Raw genomic sequence first — 22814 nt, forward strand, 5'->3', positions numbered from 1 at the left:
TCTCTATTCGTCGCCTTTTGGCTTTGGGGCCTCGTTGAGATACTCGGCTCGCTAGAAATCATCGTGTAGCGATCGTCTGATCCCTTCGAAAGTTTGGCAGAGTGAACATCCTCGCCAATGGATGCGAATTTTTGAGATTCGGGAGCACATGCCAAGCAGGGGGATATTTGAATACACCCCCATGCTCGGAGGCATACAACTGTTGCGCTTGATCAATGGTGTTGGGTGGTCGTTGCTCGTTGTACTTGGCAACGATGCCTCCCCATAAACGATAGCCTTTTGATCGGCTCCCTTCACGACGTTAAGTGTGGTCTCGGCATACAAGTTACATATGAGCATCATCTCGGCTAGAGTGTAGCCACATCTTTGTTTCATCGTCGTCGAAGCCGGCATGGCGAGTATCTCCTCCACGTTATTGTTTGCCGTAAAATTAGCGTTCAAGTTAATTCCCTCAAGAACCATCGTAGGCGCGATGTTTGGTTCTTAAAAGAACGACAAGAAGCCTACGTGAAACAAATTGGGATCACCCGGAGATGGATTTTGGGGGTGGTTGTTCTACCAATTTTCCCAATTATCCTCCATTTTTTCTAGCACAATAAACTATGAAAGGAAAATTAATTGAAATAGAACGAAGAGATGAAGAGGAAGAAGAAAGTAGCGCGAAATTTGAAGTGTATTTATGGAAGAACAAAGTATAATAATAATAGTAAAAAAAATAACATAGTCGTTGCAACGACTATATCACAAGGGAAAAATGATCTGCCAATTTTCAACAATTTTGATTGTTCTAGGTTTTTTTTTTTTTTTTCATGCAATATTTCTATTGGACTGTGCATTGCAAGCACCCTTTTCTCTCTCTTCTTGAGGCTGGGGCGGAAAAGCAAGTCAGGAGCGCATCCCCCAGGGTGCAACATCGGCGAGAGGCTCGTGCGAGCCGGGCACGCGCTCGCTCCGCGAACCCCATTGCAGATGCTCTAAAGACACGGTATTATCAAAACCAATTATATATATATATATATATATATATATATATATATATATTCAATGCCCACGTTTATAATGCAATGTTTTTATGGTTTCTTTGTTCTAGTTTAACTATAATGCAGTAAGTTGAAAGGTTTTGATGTATTTGAATGGAATTCCCCCCCCCCCCCCGCCCCCCCACTTGTTTCTTTAATTGTTCTAGTTTACTAATAGGGTTAGTTTAATAGGGTGGCTGCTGCCTCAAAAGTCCTATGCCTTTTAGGTAAATCCACTATTATAATATAGGGAGATAGAAACAGTTTGAATTTTTTTCATATAACTAACAACAAAACTTGGTCAATATATTAATATTTCAAGCATTAACCACTACCGTAAAAAAATAAAAATATTAATGGTGGCCGAAGTTGATTTTTATTTAGACATATTTCTTTGGGAAAATATGAATGCAAAGGATTGAAAATTAATTATGTAGCTTTAACTTGCATAACTATATAAATAATGTATACACACAGTTTAGTATCAATGCAGAAGCAACTGGAGCATATTGGACCACAAGATCAGGAATACGATGAAAAGACATGCAATTTAAAGCAATGATAGATATAATATTTTCTACTTAGAACTCATCAAGACGAAATAATTATATATTCACAAAAACAACCAACTCTTCAAATTTGGTAGTTCTATTAAAATCCAATTAACGATATTTTAGATTAATTTTTGGGTAATCGAATCAAAACATAGAAGGCAATTTCTTCAAAATGCTTCCTCCCTCCTATATATATATATATATATATATATATATATATATGACAAATCAGAAATTGTTGGATATATATAGGGTTGGGTTAATATAGAAACTCTCCTTAAAATAGAAATTAAGAACTAATATCATTTATTTATGTTCTAAAATTAACGGCTGTTATTCTTTTAGTTAAGTTGTAAAATCTTATTTTCTATTGTTGCACAGTTTAATGTTTGTTGTTGCATGAATAGTGTAAATATATAGTGGATAAAATTTTAATTTTTTTCTCAAACAATTATACGAATGATTGTTGCATGGTATGATATTCGTAGCTCCAGAAAAAGGCGGCTAAGAACATCTTCAGCCAAGCCAAAGAGAATGGGCGGCTAAGAACATTTTATCCTAGATATAATTACATGAAAATGAGAATAATGTGTTCTACTTCTATCTATAATATGAGAAGAAAAGGGAAGAAAATAAAATTTATAAATAATATTGCAATAGTAAAATTAATAAATTAAAGTTCATTTCATGATCTTCGTTAAAGATTTATATTGCATATTTTATCCTATATATAATTACATGAAATCTATATCTTTATCTTTATATATATAAAAAGCAAAGTAAATGTCAATAAATTCAATTTGAAGGGTAAATTTGGAATTGAAAATTTTTGCATAAATTCATTATTGAAAATGTTGAGCCACGTTTCCCACAAAAAAACTGCCGTGTATTTTGATGTTTAATTTCTTTTAACTTTATTTGTTTCTTATTTCTCTATCTTTTTTATTTATTATATTTTGATTATTATATTATACATTTAGATTTATCTAATGTATATATTTTATTAATGGAACAAAATAAAATTAATATCAAAAGACATCAAATTACAAATTATAGTTTATTTTATGAAGGAAATTACAAAACGATGGCATTACAAAAGAATTATGTGAATGTTCTTTAAAATAATTATAATAGTAATATATTTATATATGGTTTGTATTTTTTATTTATTATTATTTTAATCTATAAATTTAAAAATTAAATTTTAATCTTATTATATTTTAAAAATATAATCTATGTGCATACTATAATATATATTATGAAAATGGAAAAGTGTGTGAATTGTCATTTTACTATAAAATTAGAAGAAGGAATAATTTGTTTTAAAATATGTTTAATATTGTAAAATATCTATTAATATATTACTTAAAAAATGCAAGCTCTCAATAAACAAATCAAATTATTTTGTCACGTATGAACTATTTAGTTTCAATTTATTATGCTTTCTCTTGATTGCACAATTTTTTTTTTTTTTTGTATAATTTTCTTTGGGATCAAATATGCAATATTTACTTATGTATTTTAAACAAAAGATCATGAATAACCTTTAATTTGATACATGAAAAGTATAATTCAATTTAACAAGTAATTTATGACCGTTTAAGATTTGTATATATTAATTAATTTTTTTTTAGTTTTTAATTATTTTTCTCGAATTTGAGACAACTGACATGCTTAAACATTTTTAAAAATATTTTTTCTTTTTTTTTTCATTATTTTCTTATTTATGACATTTTGATTTTCGTAGTATATGTAGTTCTATTTATTTTACATGGAAAAATTGTTAAATATGACGCAATGTCATTATTATAAGAAGATAATATTTTATATTAGTATAATTTATGTCAAGAATAAAATCATAACGTTGTCACTTTACAAAAGATTGTCTACGAATATTTTAAATATAATAATACGTGCATCCTTTTTTGTTGAATTGATTAATCATTTGGTTAAATCAATAAATATTAGAATAATTATAAGTTAATAAAATTAATTACGAGCAACTAAATTTAAAAGGGTATTATTGGTCAATCATTTAGTAGTTAATTTGCTGAAATAAGTTGAAAATGAGTGAATTTCAAAGTGAAATAAAGAAAGGTATGTGTAAATTATTAACACAAAACAAAAAAAATCTAAGATATATTATAAGATATTATTATTTTCTTAATTTTGATTTTAATTTTTAATATTTATGTAATCATCAAATGAATTAAAAATATAGTCAAGATTAAATAATCCAATTTTAATTGTATAAAAAGTTATAAGAGATAAAGAAAATCATATGTTAACTTTGAATTTGTTCAAAATTATTGTCACTTTCTAAATATTACATTTTTTTAATTAATGTATGTATTTTTTTGTATCCATACAATTATCTTTGATAAGTAATAAATTAAATTCTAATATCTTTACGTGTCTATTAATATTTCAAAAATATGTGTTGAAATATAGCATGTCAGAGATCAATATGCTTAATAGCAAATATTTTCATCCCATAAATTGTAAAGATATTTGGTGAAATCATAGTTTTACTGAATAAATTCTTGGTCCAAAGTTTGAAATTATAGGTTGATTGTTTTTTAATTGATCTTTTTTTCACAGCAAGTTCGTAATGTTACATAGCAATTCATAGACAACTTATCTGATTTGATAAATTTTATTTGTATTGTTATAGCAACTCCATATATAAATGATATTATATCTATGTATAGACACATGTTATATTTTTGTATATATTACATTGATCACTTTACAAATAGTAATAAATTTGGTATCAAATTTTAATTTTATTTGTTTATATTACTCACTTCATCCCAATTCAATGAGCCACGAGACTTGGACACAAATTTGAATAAACAGATAGCTCATAATAAAATAAGAAAGAAAAAAGTAACTTTTAGGGTATATTTGTCAAAAAAGTAGAAGAGATAATGAAGATATTATTTTTTAAATGAAAAGATAGATAATTATTTATGGGTCACAATAACATTTGATGTAAATAATGAGTTGAGTAAGCGTGTTAATTATTTATTGATTTTTCATTTTAGAAAGTGACATATTAAATTAAACGTCCGAATAAGAAAATATGATACTATATCAAATTTGAACGAGAATATTAATAATTATAAAACATATACACATTTTACGCGAATTTAAAATCACAATCACCGCGCATAGCGCGGGTGATATACTAGTATATATAAAAAGCAAAATAAATGTAATTTCTTTCAATTTGAAGGACATAATTGGAATTGAAGTGAAAATTTATAAAGCAAAAAAACTGCCAATCATTTCCACAAACTACAAAATCGTGCATTATCTCTCTTTTTATTTTTTTAATGAAGCTTCTTTATATATATATAAACAAACTCAACAATCTTAACTTTTTCTTTTTTTTTATTTCTCTGTCTTTTTTATATATGATATATATTTTGATTATTATATTATACATTTAGATTATTTAGAATATAAAATTTATTAATATAAAAAAATATTACTATCAAAAGACTTAAAATTGCAAATTATAGTTTATTTTATGAAGAAAATTACAAAGAGACCGCATTGTAAAAGAATTGTATATAAATATTCTTTAAAATAAGAATAATTTAAATATATATGGTTTGTATTTTATTTTTAATTATTATTTTAAATCTATGAATATTACAAGTTAAATTTTAAATATATAATCCATGTGCCTCACACATGTGGTATCTAATATATATATATATATATATATATATATATATATATATATATATATATTTCTTTATATATATATAAAGAAATGTGTGGAAATAAATTTAATTTTAAAGATAAAATTGAAATTGAAAACAAAAATACACGATCCCCTACCATATATACATATTTTCAAATGAGACACTTTTCGTGGACGAAAAGAATATTATTTATGTCAAAAAGGAAACCATAAAATTATCAAAGTGAAATAACGATGATTGTGTATTAATCATTTACATAATTTTTTTAAAAAAAATATGCTATCAATTGTTAATATTTCGTAATTTTGATTTTAATTTTCAATATTTATTTCATCATCAAATGGGTGAAAATTGAATTCATGTTTAAATATCTAACAATTATTGAATCAAAAGTTATAAGAGATAAATAAAAGCATACATGTTTGAATTTGTTCAAAATTATTGTTACTTTTTTAATATGATAACTCTTTTTTTTCTATTAATGTATGTATTTTTATTTATTTTTTGTATTTGTACAATTATCTTTTATAAGTTTTAAATTAAATTTGGATATTTTTATGTGTCTATTAATATTTTTAAAATAATGTGTTAAGATATGGTCTCTTAAGGATCAATATGCTTAATAACAACTATTTTTATCCCTTAAATTGTGAAGATCTTTGATGGAATTATAGCTTCACTGAATAAATTTTTGGTCCAAAGTTTGAATCTCATAGATTGAATTTAATTAAGCATTTTCACAACAAATTCATATTTTACATAGCGAATTCATAGACAACTTATTTTATACGATAAAGCTGATTTAATTTGTATAATTATATAAACCCCCTATATAAGTGATATTATACCTATATATAGACACATGTTATGTGTTTTATATGAATTACTTAGGTTATATTAAAATATTAGATACCTTTGCAAATAAAAATGTGGTATAAAATTTTAATTTTATTAGTTTATATTAATATTATAAAGCATAAATAAGCACAACTTACGTGATAAGGATGAAATTGGGAAATTAAATATATTCAGATATATATTCAGCAAAAATACGAAACATGAAGATAAAGCAGCAAAACTGAGGCTAAAGGCGAATCAGAATAAAAGTGAGAAGTGAAAGATTTATATTCTGACTACGGAAATGCAAATTTTAAACACCTGTCAACCAACGATTTGCACTTCTTAAATATTATTATATGGGCCTTGAAACCAGACTAAATGGGCGTCAGTATTGTATCTCAATAATAGACTATAAATAGACCCCCTAAGATTAAATGTAAACGAGTCTTTTCATAAGAAGAAATCACATAAACAAATCCTATCTTCTTTTCCACAATTTTTGCACACTCAATTTCTTTGTTTTAGCTCTTAGCTCGATTTTCTTCATCTTTTCATAAATTTTCCATTGAATCTAATACCCAACACAATATTACGATAGTCTAAAATTATATTCGTCGCGCATAGTGCGGGAGGTACACTAGTTATATTAAAAAGGGAGTTTTCAATTTCAAATTGATTTCAAATCAATTTGAAATTGATTTCAATGGCAATTTTGAAAATACTTTTAATATGAAGGTTATAAATATATTATTCACATCCCATTCGTTCACACGTTCACTAATTAAACCAAATCTATTATCTATTGATTAATTAGACAAATCTATTATCTATTGATTAATTAGACAAAAAACCATTAAAATGAATTTATACAATCCCACGTTCACTAATTAAACCAAATCTATTATCTATTAATTAATTAGACAAAAAAACCATTCAAATGAATTTATACAATCCACGGTTGTTAGGTCCTGAGGGTCTCGAATAGATGTATGGGGGGGGGAATACACCTATAGGCTATTTTTGACTTAATCTACTGACCTCAATCAGAGGGATCTCAGTTAGAGATCAAAACGAAACTTTGCATGCAAACAAGGACTCATGTTTTACTGAAATCAGTTTTGACCAACAGGGTTGACGACTGATATTGAAATCAGTTACTGGAACTTAACTGATCCAAGTAAGGGCTTCAGTCGTGTTTGCAAAGATAGAGATGATATCACTATTCCTTACTATCAGAGGATAGTTCAGTCAGATTGATATCATACGCAGCGGAAATTAAACTTAGTTTCGTAATAGCCTCGGTGGAGCAGGTTGTTGGATTAAGGTTTCTCTTTGCTGTTATTCAGTGTTCAGTTTTATCAATTGAAATAGCACAAGTAAGAATATAAAACTGAAAGCTGTAAATAACACAGAGACTTTTACGTGGTTCGGAAAAACCCTTTCCTACATCCACGGTTGGTTGATTAGACCAACAATCCACTCCGCAAGTGCTTCACTGGTGCACTGCAAACCGTACCCGTGTGCTTGCCTGGTGCACACAACCGTAAACTGAAGAAAACCCTTCTTCAGCACCCACACACCTCGCGTAGGATTTCCCTGCTAAGCACACCTCGTGCTCAGACTTTTCACTCAGAGTTCAGAGTACCTTCCTGAACTCCGAACCACTCAAACACTCTTATGGGGAGGAGGTTTGAACAAGTGTCAACTATACTTACAAAGAACAAGTTCTTTGAAGCAAGTTTGACCTTTGGCTTCTGGGTAAACAAATATATGCCTAGGGTCTAAGAGAATGTATGTAATCAGCAGTGACTGATTTTGGCTTTGGAATTCTCTTCTTCGATTCAAGCTTTGGGGCGGTTAAGCTTTAGGCTGAGTAGCAATTTTGGCAGAGCTTCAGCTTATGTCGTTGAATCGGTGAAGGTTGAAGTGATCCTCGAGCGCTATTTGTAGGAGAACTCTTGAATAGATCCGTTGGCGTAAATCGTCCTCAAGATTTCTTCCGTTGGAGAGCAATTCGAATTTGGGCTGAGGCTTCAATCTTCGAGGTTCCTTGTCTGTGTGGAAACGACTCTCTTTGATGGACAGAAGATGTAACATCTCTGAAAAGTAACCACCAGATAGGAATGACCTCTGCAGAGATAAGATATTCTGAGATCTCTGCATTTAATGCGGCTGTACTTGTGCGTATGTGGCTTCCTCTGAACGTTGGAAGATCAGTCCTAGGAGGAATGTTCAACTGATACTTGACTTTAGTATCAGTCCTTTGCGCGCATTAAATAATCAGTCTTCAACTGATACTTCAGTTGGTATCTGCAGTATTCAGTCTTCAGTCTTCGTTCTTCAGTCTTCAGTCTTCAGTCTTCGACACCGCAACTAAACTAGAAACGAACTCTAACACTTGAGTTCTAAACGATTCTAGTCTATTACATATAAGTCCTATGAATTTTGGTATCATCAAAACAAGGGTTAGGATATTCCACAAGGTTCCCAACAATTTCCCCCTTTTTGATGATGCCAAAACCACACAGCAGTTCTAGACAGCAAAAAGACTGAACTCACAGTACAAGTTCTAAACATGGGGTGAAAACAGTTCCCCCTTAACAATGGAACCCAAAAACTTGTACTTAGAGTAAGAACGAAAACAGTTCTAAAACAGAACAAAAAAAAGACAGAAAAACCATAATCAGAGCCTGGACAAAGAGTCATTGTCTTCAGGTTGAGATCAATAAGAAGTTGTTCTTTTCATTACGGAAAGACTGACAAAACATCAGTCTAAATTACAACTTGAGAACAGAAAAAGAACATTACAGAGGACATTCAACTGACTCAAGGTTTCTGATTGTAGAGTTTGAAGACTGCTTCCCATATCTTTCTGCCTTCCCTGGAGTCTGGATGAATGCTCCAAATTCTGCAAACTGTTCTGACTTCTTTCTTGATCCTTTCTCTGTCGACTCCATTCTTGATCCTTGGTGGAGTCACTACTTCATTCTGAGGGTCAGGAATGTCTTTTCCATATTCCATCTGAGCTTCCAGCATTCGACGAACAAGATCTCGCTCTTCCAATTGCATCAGGAAGTACTTCCAGGCTTCATTCCTGCGCTCCTTGTCACCTTGGATGTTTGCAAACACCATCCATTTGGTGTAGCGTTCCTTGATTTTCTCCCACCAGTCATTCAACTCTGACGGTATCCATTTATGTGGTCGCTCAAACTTTTCCAGATGAGATACAATCAATCCATTCTTGAGGTAATGTTCAAGCTTCTGACCTTCCTCCAGAGTTGAAATGAAGTCGACAGTTTTCTTCTTCTTCAGTTCAGATTCATTTGAGGAGCTTTCTCTGCTTCTCTTTCTGCTGGCTTCTACTGAGGCGAAAGTGGGAGCAACCCTTGCAGTGATTTCCTCAGCCTTGTTTTCCACCCTATTGAAAACAGAGGGCAGCATTTCCGCTTCTCTTCGCATGCGCTCCATTATATCCTCTTCCCCCTTTTTGGCATCAGCAGGAGGAAGTCGGCTTTGTAACTCTTGAAGATCATTGAACATCTTCTGAAGGAGAGCGGAGTCAGGAGATTCCTTGGTTCGTTGGAGTTGCCTTTCCACCTGTGACAGTCGTTCCAGGATAGGCTGTACTGTCTTTGCAACTAGTTCCTTGACTTCGGTTCTTGGCATGAACGTTTGTAGGAACTCAAGTTCCATTTCCCGGATCTTGTCAGTTAGTCCAATGTATTGTGTCTTCCTTTCAATCTCTAATTCGAGGAAGAGTGTGTACAATTCCGCGTGATCCTTCCGAATTTTGGGAAGACCTTTCTCTGGATCAAGCATTTCATATTTGTATCTGAGTAAAGCTTTTTCTTCTTTCTCTATCCGCTGTTGGAGCTCATTGATCAAGCCCGCATGATAGACCATGTCTTCGGTTGCCTGTTTCTCAACTTCGTTAAGCTTTTTCACTAACTTTTTACCATAGATTTGCTGTAGTTCGAGTTCGTGCTTGAGTGAGTCAATTTCAAGCCGTTGATCAGCAAGCTGGTTCAGCAGTATATCCATTGGTCTTTCTTCACCATCAGAGATCCGTAATAGATGTCTGTGCGGCCGATTGTGTTTCCAGATGGTGAGACGCACATCGGTTTCCGTATCCGAATCAAACAGAACAAGTCCTTCTGCGCGAGGAAGCTCGACGTTTTCTATTGGAACATCTGATTCGGCAGGAGAATTCTGCTCTTGCTGACGCTTTTCATTGGTTTTGGATGTGGAGGCCTCGGCTTGACTGGTTGAAGCAGGGCGATCTGTTCTTTCTTCAAAAGACTGCGGAATTGCTTGCTCTTGACTGATGTCCTGGCCTTCAGGTGGAATAGTCTCATCAGTGCTCAAGAGTGTTGACGAAGGCGGAGGAGACTTGAGGATGTCGTCAGCTCGTTCTTCAGAAATTGGACGATCAGCATTGTCTGCTGATCTCTCTTCTTTTACTGAAAGAGGAGTATCAGCTACAGTGATGCTAGCCTGGTCTTCTTCAGCAGGAATTGTTGGATGAGAAGATGGTAACTCCGGTTGACTGATTGAATCAGTCATTGGTTGTACATCGGCGGCAGGGTCAGCAGCAGCTTCCGCCGGTTGTGCAGTGTCATCAACTGGAGAGCTGTGAGCCTCAGTAACTTCCTCTATGATGAGAGGCTCGTCAAACACCTTTGATGTCCCAGCATCGTCGTTGAGTGACAAGAGACGTCTGAAATGTTTAGAGGAGTACAAGTAATTCATGGCAAAGCTGTCAAAGTCATGAATTACATCCCAAACACTTTCAATTTGAAAGAGGCTGATCAGGGAAGCCTCTTCCATCTCGAACGAGTCTTCAGCTTCAGGGCAGAGAAGACTGTTGATTCTTGGGCATGGCGCTGTCTTTAGTAGAGTATACGTGAGGAGTCTATGAAGATCCCGGTAGACTCCTAATGACGTATCGACATCACCAATTATGCGTTGGAGGTGATTGGTGGCATTTTGTTGAGCTTCAGACTGAAGTTCAACAGCTTCCTGAGTGCCTTTGAAAAAGAGGTGGAGGCTGGTTCTGGGACAGTTTCCATAACTGCTCTGCCTTTAGATTTTGGAGAGAGTTTCCAAGGCATCTCAGTTGGTATTGAGGGTTTCTTAGGGAGAATGGTACGTACACGGCGTGGCACATTTGTGCGAGCAGGAGGATTTGATGGAGGCGAATCAGGGGCTTCAGAATCAGATGATGGGGGAGAAGAGATATCAATCACCTTTGTCTTCAAAGAAGGTTTGGGATCCCTTCTTGCCAGTTTGAAAAGACGAAGGCTATCTGTGAATGCGATCATCTTTGGCCATTGCACAAATTTGTGCTTTTCTGTTTCCTTGATAATGATCTGGGAGACCCTGTTCCCTTGTCGAACCATCGTCGCCGGCCTTGTGTTGTGAGCCTCGTTGTAAAGAAGCTTCAGGTAAGCTTCTTCCCATTTGAAGCATTCATTTTCCATAAGAGCCGCCATGACATTCTTCTGAGGTTGAGAAGCTTTGTCGGGCGTCCATGTAGCACCTATCCAGCACTTCTGGATAATTTTGCCCAGCGTGGTAAACTCCAATTGAAGATGGGATAGAGTAACTTGACCCTCTGTAGATTCGGATTCATCCTTCATTGCAGACTTGAGAGTTTGGTTTGTGTCTTTATCAGTCAGTTTGGAGATGGAAGACCCACCGTTTGGTAGATTGAACAAATCCCTGACAATTTCGGAGATGTTGAGAGTCTCTTCAATGCATTTTCCCCCGTCGATGATGCTGACCTTTGAGATTAGTTCTTCGGAGTTGTTGAATCTGAGATTCTCGTAGAATTCTCTGACAGCATCGTCGAGTAGGTACTTTGGTTCACTTGTGACAAACTTCATCCATCCGTTCCGGTGAAGAATTTCTGAGACCTTTGCATATTCTGGTTTCTTTTCAAAAGATTCCATGTGCACCGTCTGCTCATATCTAACATCTTTCTCTCTTGGAGTATCCTTTTTGTTATCAGTCCTCTTCATGTCTGTCTTGGCCATCTCGAATAAGAAACCTGAAAGAAAATTGCAGGGTGTGTTCTCACAGTAGAGTGCTGTGGATTTTGAAAGTTAGAGAGAGAGAGCAAAATAGATGGAGAATAGAGGAATGGCAGTAATGGAGAAAGTGTGATCATGGGAGATGAACATTTTCCTAGGGCAATCGAAAAGACGTGGGCGGTTTGAAATCTGCGCGCCAAATCAGTTTTAATGAATTTTGACGTCCGTAATAAATGCCCGTCAGAAAAGTGTCTAGAAAAATGAGATATGAACTGATATAGAATATTTGTCATAATCTCTTGCTGAAAATAGGCGGCGTATAGTGCATGCAATGATTCGAAAAGATATGCTTAAAAATAGATTTTGGAAATTGAAAGTCTAATGTAGAACGCAATCTCGTCAGTTAATCATTAACACTCATAGGCCCTATTTCCATTACTAGTCCAAGTAATAGAAAATACGAACAAGTTCCCAACAATCAGTGAAGACAACAGACAAGTACTGAAAAAGCTTAAACAGAGTTCCCCCTAAATTAGATAAACCATAATCATCAAGAGTAAATTAGGCAAGGGGAACAAAGACTGAATAATCATGAATCAGCTTAATACTCAGTAAATGACAAAGTTTCAAACTAAAGTGCTGAAGAACATAACAAAGAAAAACGAACTAAGACAATCTAAGAACATCATATTCAAAATAATGAGTTTCTGTTTAGATGACATTCCTTGATCTTCTTTAGTCCTTAGTTGATGCGGAGTTGTTTGCTTGGCTTCCTTGGAGGACTTCCTTTTGGTTCTTCAGTCAGCTTCCCTTTTCCTTTTCTGTCCTCTTCTCGTTTGTCTTTGCCATCAGACTCAGGGACCTAGCTGAATTTATTCTGGATTTCCAGTTGTTGTTGAAGATGAGTGACTGTTGATTCAAGAATTGCAATTTTGACTCTCAGCTCATATGAGGCTTTTTCTTGAATGAGCAGCCTCTCGTCCAGCATCTGAACTCTTTCTTCAGTGGTAGTTTCAGCAGGTTCTTGCTCTTCAGCTGGCGTTCGTTCTTCTGTTGCTTTGGCTGGAGCAGTATGATGCAGTGGAGATTCATGGTGGACTTTGATGTCCTCAGCATTATCTTCTTTGAGAAGACCTCTGGAAGTGAGGTACAGTCTGAAGTTGGGTGCCCAGTCGTGGATGCCATCCCAAACATTTGTGACCTTGAATTTCTCAAAGATGCTGTTCTCCAATGTTTTCATCTCTCCTTCAGTGAGAATTTCATCAATCTCCTTGTATTGAGATTTGGGTAGGGTTTTGACGAAGATAAAGAAGAAGTAACTGACAAGATCCTGAAAATCTTCAGGGTTTAAGGAAGCTAAGACAGCGGGAAAAAGGGTTGTGACACAGTGTTCTGACAATTGTATCACAAAGTCTTTGAGAAGGGTAGTTTGATTGACCAAGGTTGAGGATGAGGATGCGGCATTGACGTCAGTAACTTCATCAAACTTTGCCTTCTTGTTGAACCCTTCAAGACAGTATTGAAAGAAACCTCTGAGGGGAAGTTCTTCAGAATCAGTTTCTCTGTCATTGGTTGCTTGTGTCTCCTCTGTCGGTTGTTTTCCTTCATCTGGTGGAGGGACAGTAGGAGCCTGTTGTTGAGGAGTTTCCGTGCTTGGCAAAAGAGCTTCATCAGAAGATTTTGGTGCATCTTCTTCATATTCCTCATTGTGAGATTTCTGAGGAGTTTCTAGTGAGATCTTGACTGGAGACGACACGCTGTCGAACTTTCTTTTGGTTGAACCTCGAGTCTTGTATCGTGGCTCAGAAGTGAGGAGAGGAATTTCAGTTGAGATACTGATATTCCCTCTGAGTGAACTTTTCTGTTTTTCAAACAAATGAATGGTGGAAGACACTTGAGTAGTGTTCTTCCAGAAACAAGGTGTCTCCTTAGCACTATGAAGAATGAGTGCAGAAACTCTGGTTCCTTGACGCAGATTCCTGGTGGAGTGGGATTCCTTCTTCTCTTCAGCGAGAATCTGAATGTAGGCCTTCTCCCAGTTGAATGGGCCTTTCTGCATCAGGGCGATCAACACTAATTTGTGTGGTCTAGAGAGATGACCTGGGGATCCAAGGGTGCCAAACCAGCATTTTTTTGATAATTTTGGCAATGGGTTTGAGATGAGGATGAATTCTTGAAATACTCAGAACATTGGTGATGGCGCGGTCGGCAGATGTATTATTCATCAGCGCCTCTCTCATATGCTCTGTGGCTTCATCATCGGTGAAGAATGGGGCTGGTCCATCAGTCGGGAGGTTGAACATTTCCCTAGCCTCTTGAGATATGTTGATGGACATCTTTGTTGATTCTGAGAAGCCTTCATTCGTGAAAACAGAAATCTCTGTTTTGAGTTCACCAGTCAATTCATCTGTTTTGATGTTGTCGTAGAATTCTCGGATGATCGACTCGTCGAGAAGAAACTCAGGCGAACATTGAACGAACTTCATCCATCCATGTCGTTCTAATATCTCGTTGATCTTGTTGAAATCAGCAAACTGTTGGAGTGACTCCAATGTGACAACAGATTCGTAACAAACAACTTGTTGTGATGCTGATTTTCCCATTTGGATCTTTAAGAGGTTTTCTGCAAAAGTCTGATGGCTGATTCTCACAGAGGTAAAACTGTGGATTCTTACTGTTAGTCTTGCAGAAAAAGGTACTCTCAAGGAATTTTGCACACAAAGATTTCTCTGAGATTGAGTAAATCTTTTAGTCGAAGATGAAACATTTTTTGAAGAAAGTGTGAGAGATCGTGCATAAGGCAGTTTCAATAAACGTTTGAAATCCGTGCAAATGGAGTCGTGACATGTGGATCACTTCGCTTGTTAGTAAAAAGGGAGGGATCGTGTGATCGTGTGACAACCGTTTTAAAATAAGTGTGCACGTGTCTAATACATAAAATAACGAGAGTGCTTAAAGAGACACGTCAGACTAAGCACAATACAGTCGAAGAGTAATAATGAAAAACAGTCATAGATACACGTGATATTGTTGAGAGAAGCTTACACAGTGATTATCACTAGTTACAACGTTGCTTGAAGTGTAGGTTCCCCCTGAGTTTTATGACTGATTCTCCTTTGATTTCAAGTCCGTTGGCTGTTGCTGCATGCTCCTTTCACGTTTCATCTTTCTTCTGTGCTGAAGTGATTCCTCACGGATCACTCTTTCAAAAACTTCTGACGTCAATTTGAATTATGTCTCTGTTTCCTTGAGACGTTGTAGAAGTTCTTGTTTCTGTGACTGAAGAAGTTTCAGTCTGTTGATCAGTCTGCGCTCCTGTAGATCTCTTTTATCTGCTTCATCTTCATCTGTGATGAAGTGGCGCATGACGATCCTTCGAGCATCTTGCACTAGATCAGTCTCTTTGATGATCTGTTTGTGCTCCCTAAGAAGATTTTCAAATCTCGTTCTTAGGTGTTGATACTCTAGTCGTGTTTGATCATATCTGCTCGTTGCTTCTGATTGTGAGTGGGTTGGACTCTGGTTTTCTTCTGGAAAGATGAACCTTTCTTCTTCATCAGAATCCAATGATCCCATCTCAAGTCCACTGATTTCTCGAAAATATGTATGAGCATAATCGCTGGAGGAATCTTTCTTGTTCCTGTACATTGTTAGAGAAAGCAGGGAGAAGCACACAGGAAACAGGAAACAAACACAGAGCAAGCAATCTCAAGAGTAAACTTGAGAAAAGATATTTGATAAAAAACAACGATACCCTCAAAAGGATCTAGTTCAAATAGAACCTAGTCAGATGCAGATAGTTCTTGCGAACAACTTGCTCTGATACCAATTGTTAGGTCCTGAGGGTCTCGAATAGGTGTATGGGGGGGCAATACACCTATAGGCTATTTTTGACTTAATCTACTGACCTCAATCAGAGGGATCTCAGTCAGAGATCAAAACGAAACTTTGCATGCAAACAAAGACTCCTGTTTTACTGAAATCAGTTTTGACCAACAGGGTTGACGACTGATACTGAAAGCTCTTCAGTAATGAGTTATCAGTTAAGTTACTGGAACTTAACTGATCCAAGTAAGGGCTTCAGTCGTGTTTGCAAAGATAGAGATGATATCACTCTTCCTTACTATCAGAGGATAGTTCAGTCAGATTGATATCATACGCAGCGGAAATTAAACTTAGTTTCGTAATAGCCTCGGTGGAGCAGGTTGTTGGATTAAGGTTTCTCTTTGCTGTTATTCAGTGTTCAGTTTTATCAATTGAAATAGCACAAGTAAGAATGTAAAACTGAAAGCTGTAAATAACACAGAGACTTTTACGTGGTTCGGAAAAACCCTTTCCTACATCCACGGTTGGTTGATCAGACCAACAATCCACTCCGAAGTGCTTCACTGGTGCACTGCAAACCGTACCCGTGTGCTTCCCTGGTGCACACAACCGTAAACTGAAGAAAACCCTTCTTCAGCACCCACACACCTCGCGTAGGATTTCCCTGCTAAGCACACCTCGTGCTCAGACTTTTCACTCAGAGTTCAGAGTACCTTTTTGAACTCCGAACCACTAAAACACTCTTATGGGGAGGAGGTTTGAACGAGTGCCAACTATACTTACAAAGAACAAGTTTGACCTTTGGCTTCTGGGTAAACAGATATATGCCTAGGGTATAAGAGAATGTATGTAATCAGCAGTGACTGATTTTGGCTTTGGAATTCTCTTCTTCGATTCAAGCTTTGGGGCGGTTAAGCTTTAGGCTGAGTAGCAATTTTGGCAGAGCTTCAGCTTATGTCGTTGAATCGGTGAAGGTTGAAGTGATCCTCGAGCGCTATTTGTAGGAGAACTCTTGAATAGATCCGTTGGCGTAAATCGTCCTCAAGATTTCTTCCGTTGGAGAGCAATTCGAATTTGGGCTGAGGCTTCAATCTTCGAGGTTCCTTGTCTGTGTGGAAACGGCTCTCTTTGATGGACAGGAGATGTGACATCTCTGAAAAGTAACCACCAGATAGGAATGACCTCTGCAGAGATAAGATATTCTGAGATCTCTGCATTTAATGCGGTTGTACTTGTGCGTACGTGGCTTCCTCTGAACGTTGGAAGATCAGTCCTAGGAGGAATGTTCAACTGATACTTGACTTTAGTATCAGTCCTTTGCGCGCATTAAATAATCAGTCTTCAACTGATTCTTCAACTGATACTTCAGTTGGTATCTGCAGTCTTCAGTCTTCAGTCTTCGTTCTTCAGTCTTCAGTCTTCAGTCTTCGACACCGCAACTAAACTAGAAACGAACTCTAACACTTGAGTTCTAAACGATTCTAGTCTATTACATATAAGTCCTATGAATTTTGGTATCATCAAAACAAGGTTTAGGATATTACACAAGGTTCCCAACAACGGTCAACTGAACAAAAATAAACTACTAATATGTTGTTATAAAACAAAATTAAATAAAAATTAGTTATAACCAAATTAAAGGTTTATGTTTAAACTATATTTTTCTTTTTATTTTTCATCTCTTTAACTTCCTATTTTTTGTTTTATTTCTTACCAAAATTGTGAAATTCGATTAATTATATAATATTTAATATGCATATCAAATTAAAGATCACGATAAGAGTTTTAATTTGATATATTTTATGTAAATATTTGATTTAAAATGTAAAAATTAAATTTGTTTAAATATTAAAATTTTATAAATTTCTCCTCATTTATCATCTTTTTGAAAAAAAAAAATATATTTAAAATTTTTTTATTAGTATTTTTTTAAAAAACTTTTTTTTGCTTTCATAATATCAAATTTTGTAATTGTAAATTCTTATTATTTTAAATTTTTTTAATATTCAATTCAAATATACTTAGTTAAAATTAATTTTTATTATATTTATGAGTATGATAATTAAATTAGTATTAATTTTTATATAAATATAAAAAATAAAAAATATTTTCCCATGCATTGCACGGGATGCAAATGCTAGTAGTAAATTATACTCCGGTTCATTTCATGATAATTCGCTAAAGATTTATATTGACATTTTATCCTAGATATAATTACATGAAAATGGGAATAATGTGTTCTATCTATAATATGAGAAGAAAAGGGAAGAAATTAAAATTTATAAATAATATTGCAATAGTAAAATTAATAAATTAAAGTTTATTTCATGATCTTTCGTTAAAGATTTATATTGCATATTTTATCCTAGATATAATTACATGAAAATGAGAATAATGTGCTCTATCTATAAAATGAGAAGAAAAATGAAGAAATTAAAATTTATAATTAATATTGTAACAATAAAATTTTCGGTGGTCTTGTATTTAATTTGTTGTCAACAATTTTTATTTTTTATTTTGAAGTGTATTGAAATTTGTTACTTTGTATTTAATTGTAAATTTAATATTTTTTTGTCAATTTCAATTTACTCTTCTAGTTGAATTTATTTACACTCTTATTATATGTTGTTAGGTCCCAGAAGGTCTGGAATAGGTGTATTGGGGAGGGAATACACCTATAGGCCATTTTTCGAAAACAACAAACCAACTCAACCTTTTAACAGTGTAAGTGTTAAGAAAGACTTTGGTTGAAGACTGATACTGAATCTCTCTTCAGTAAAGAGATACCAATTAAGTCCGAGACTTTAACTGATACGCGTAAGGCTTCAGTCTAGTTTATAGAACACAGAAGTGTTAAGAATCCTCCTGAATATCCTAGGATAAATCAGTCAGACAAATAACATTTGGCAGCGGAAAACTTTTCTTTCGAAAAAGTCGTTTGTGATTAAGCACGTTGTCAAGATCTTAGTTTCGCAGTTAGTCAGTTTCAGTTAACAAAAGGATTTTGCACATATAAGAAAGTAAATACTGAAAGCGATAAACGACAAAGGGGTTTTTACGTGGTTCAGAATCCAATTCCTACATCCACGGTCAGTTGATTACACTGACAAGTACTCTGGGCTTGTGCTTACGGGTGCACAGCAAACCTTGAACTGAAACCACACGTTTCAGTATCAACACACTGGGTTGGATTTCTCAAACACACTTAGCACACACTGGGCACTAAGATTTCTCTGGAGTCAAAACACTGGTTTGAACTCCGCACAACTTCAAACACTCTTTTCGCTCAGTTGAAAGGAGGTTCGAAAACTACCAACTAGATCACAGAGAACATGCTCTATGTAATTAGTTACTTAGGCTTTGGATAAACAATATGTGCCTAAGGTTCTAACAGAATATATGTAATCAGTAGTGGACTGATTTTGACTTTGTGATTCTCTTCTTCGATTCAAACTTTGGATGGCTTTGATTTGCTGAGTAACAAATTCTGCAGCGTTTCAGCTTATGTATTTGAATCGGTGAAGATTGAAGTGATCTTCGAGCTCTATTTATAGGAGAGGTATTGAATAGATCCGTTGGCGAAGATGGTCTTCAAGAATTCATCCGTTGGAGAGTAATTCGAATTTTGATGAGGCTTCAATCTTCGAGGTTCCTTGTTTGGTGAGAACGGCTGCTAAGGAGCAGGAGATAGGGTAGTCACCAAAAAGGAATGCTCTGCAGAGAAAGGACGATCCTCGAAATCTCTGCATTTAATGCGGCTGTACTCTGGGAGTGCGTGGCTTCCTTTTAACTTTGGAGGTTCAGTCCGAGAAAGAATGTTTAACTGATACTTGACTTTAGTATTGGTCCGCTGAATCCACGTGACCTGCATTAATGAATCAGTTCGTAACTGATCCTTTAGTTGAGAAACGCGATCAGTCAAACATCAGTGCTTGACTCAGCCTTTATTCGCAATATCAGTTGAGCTGTTCAGTCTTCAGTCTTCAGTCCTTCGTTCTTCATTCTTCATTCCTCCGATCTTCAGTCTTTAGAACACAAGCTAAACTAGAAAAGGAACTCCAACACTTGAGTTCGAAAAGTTTTAGTCTATTACAAAGAACACTTAAGGATTTTGGTATCATCAAAACTAGGGCTAAGATATTTCATTACGTTCCCAACATATATATATATATATATATATATACATACATATAGGGTTGGGTTTCGGTAGTATCCAAGCTTATAATAGATCCGTAGATCCAAATCTAGACCACACATTTATGACATGTGGCGCATCAAGATGGTGACACGTGGCAAGGCATTTCAAGGCAAAATCTGGAGAGGGGTAAAATTGGAATCTAATTTTTGAAAAAAAAAATTAGATTTTCCCAAAATAGGTATATTTTAGATGCATAAAGTTTCATACGAGAATGCATGAACTTTCATATAAAAATGCATAAAGTTTCATATAAAAATGCATAAGATTTCACCCCACCCCAACCCTACCCCCCACACCCCTGAACCCCACCCCACCCCTGAACCCTACCCCCACCCACCCCCCCAAAAAAGTTTTTTTTATTTTTATTTTTTTAAAAACAGATTTTCTGACCACTGACCCACCCCCACCCCCCACCCACCCACCCCCACCAATTTTTTTTTTCTCAAAAACTGATTTTTTGACCACTGACCCCCCCCCCACCCACCCACCTCCCAATTTTTTTTTTTTGAAAAATTGATTTTTACATGCATAAAAAAATTACATGTTTTACATGCATATACTTTTCGCACAGAAATGCATATACTTTCACACAAAAATGCATATACTTTCACACAAAAATGCATTACATTTTTTGAAAAAATATACTCCCTCCGTCCCATTAAAGTTGGCCACATTCGTTTCGGCACGGAGATTAAGAAATTGAGTGTTATATGTTTTAATAGAGTGTGGCCTACAATTGTTGACCAAATTAGTGAGTAATTGTTGATTTAATTAAAGTAATTTAGGCATTTTTAGAAAGTGGCCTACAATTGTTGACCAAATTAGTGAGTGATTGTTGACTTAATTAAAGTAAACTTTTGCCATTTTTAGAAAGTGGCCAACTTTAGTGGGACACCCAAAATAGAAATGTGGCCAACTTTAATGGGACGGAGGGAGTAATTTTTTTGGGCTGGTGGGTGGGTGGGGGGTCAGCGGTCAGAAAATCAGTTTTAGAGAAAAAAAAAATTGGTGGGGGGTGGGTGGGTGGGTGGGGGGGTGACTCAACAATCAGAAAATCAGTTTTGAAAAAAAAAAAATTTGGGGGGGGTGGGTGGGGGGGCCAGTGGTCAGAAAATCAGTTAAAAAAAAATTGGGTGGGGGGTGGGGTGGGGGTGGGGGTGGGGGTTGGGTGGGGCAGGGGTGGGGTGGCGAAAATACCAGATTTATTAAAATGAAATGCATTTTTTATATAATTTAATGCATTTTTATGTAAAATCTTTATGCACTTTTGTTTGATTTTATATGCATGTGAAACATGACTATTTTGAGGGGTGGTAATGGGGAGGGTTGGGGGGTGGTGTGGGGTGGGGTGGTGAAAATACCAAAACTGTAAAAATCAAATGCATTTTTCTGTTCAAAGTTATGCATTTCATGTGAAAACTTTATGCATCTTTGTGGGAAACTATATGCATCTAAAATATATCTATTTTGAGAAAATCTAATTTTTTTTTAATTATTAAATCAGAAAATTACATTCCAATTTTACCCCTCTCCAGATTTTGCCTTGAAATGCCTTGCCACGTGTCACCATCTTGATGCGCCACATGTCATAAATGTGTGGTCTAGATTTGGATCTACGGATCTATTATAAGCATTGGATACTACATGATCTCATTCATATATATATATATATATATATATATATATATATATATATATATATATATAGGGAAGGGCTAAAATAAGAGCATTTCTTAAGATATAAAATAAGAATCATTTTCAGCCCTTAGATCATCAAGATCTACGGTTGATTCATAATCCTGTTGGATGGATTTATGGTCCTGAGTTCGAATCCCAAAGGCAGCAAAAATTTATTTTTCACAATTCATACCTTTATACAGCGAATTCATACGTATTCTACATAAAATTCATACATTAAAAATTGCTCTTATTTCTTATTTTAAAATGTGCTCTCACGGTAGCCCACCCCTATATATATATATATATATATATATATATATATATAATGATTATGTAACATTTTATATTTTTTCAATTTTACCTATATATTTTTCTAAATTATATATTAGTCCATAAAACTCGTTAATTTTATTTAACTTATGTAATTTTTATCGTTGTTACATTTATCATATTTGGACCCTAGCTATAATATGATAAATAAGAAATAACGTTAATAATAATATATGAATAATGCATATTATTCAACAAGTTATGGAGTAGTATTTTTTCTATTGGAATCAACAATCTATGTTTAATATGAAAATTTTGAACACTTAATTGGATTAAGTAACCTTAAATTAAAAGTCCAAGCTATTATTAAATCATCATCCAATACATAAAAAAATTAATTAAATTTAACAAAATAGGTCACCCTTAATTTTATAATTTTGGCATTTGTAAAACAAAACTAATAGTCCACACTTCATATTAAAATTTTGATTTCTTAAAAGTTAAAATTTCAAATTATAAAAATATTAAAAGTCCATATAATCAGCCCAAAATCTAAAGCTCAAATAATAAAAAAAAAGAGGAAAAAGGTGCAGATTGGCCCCCGAAGTAATAACCCCTTTAGCGTATAACCCCTCTTAGTCTCTTACTCACTGTGTGTGCAACTAAACCCCTGAACTCCG

The sequence above is a fragment of the Salvia miltiorrhiza genome, chromosome 3 (assembly GCF_028751815.1).
Source record: "Salvia miltiorrhiza cultivar Shanhuang (shh) chromosome 3, IMPLAD_Smil_shh, whole genome shotgun sequence".
Lineage (NCBI taxonomy): Eukaryota > Viridiplantae > Streptophyta > Magnoliopsida > Lamiales > Lamiaceae > Salvia > Salvia miltiorrhiza.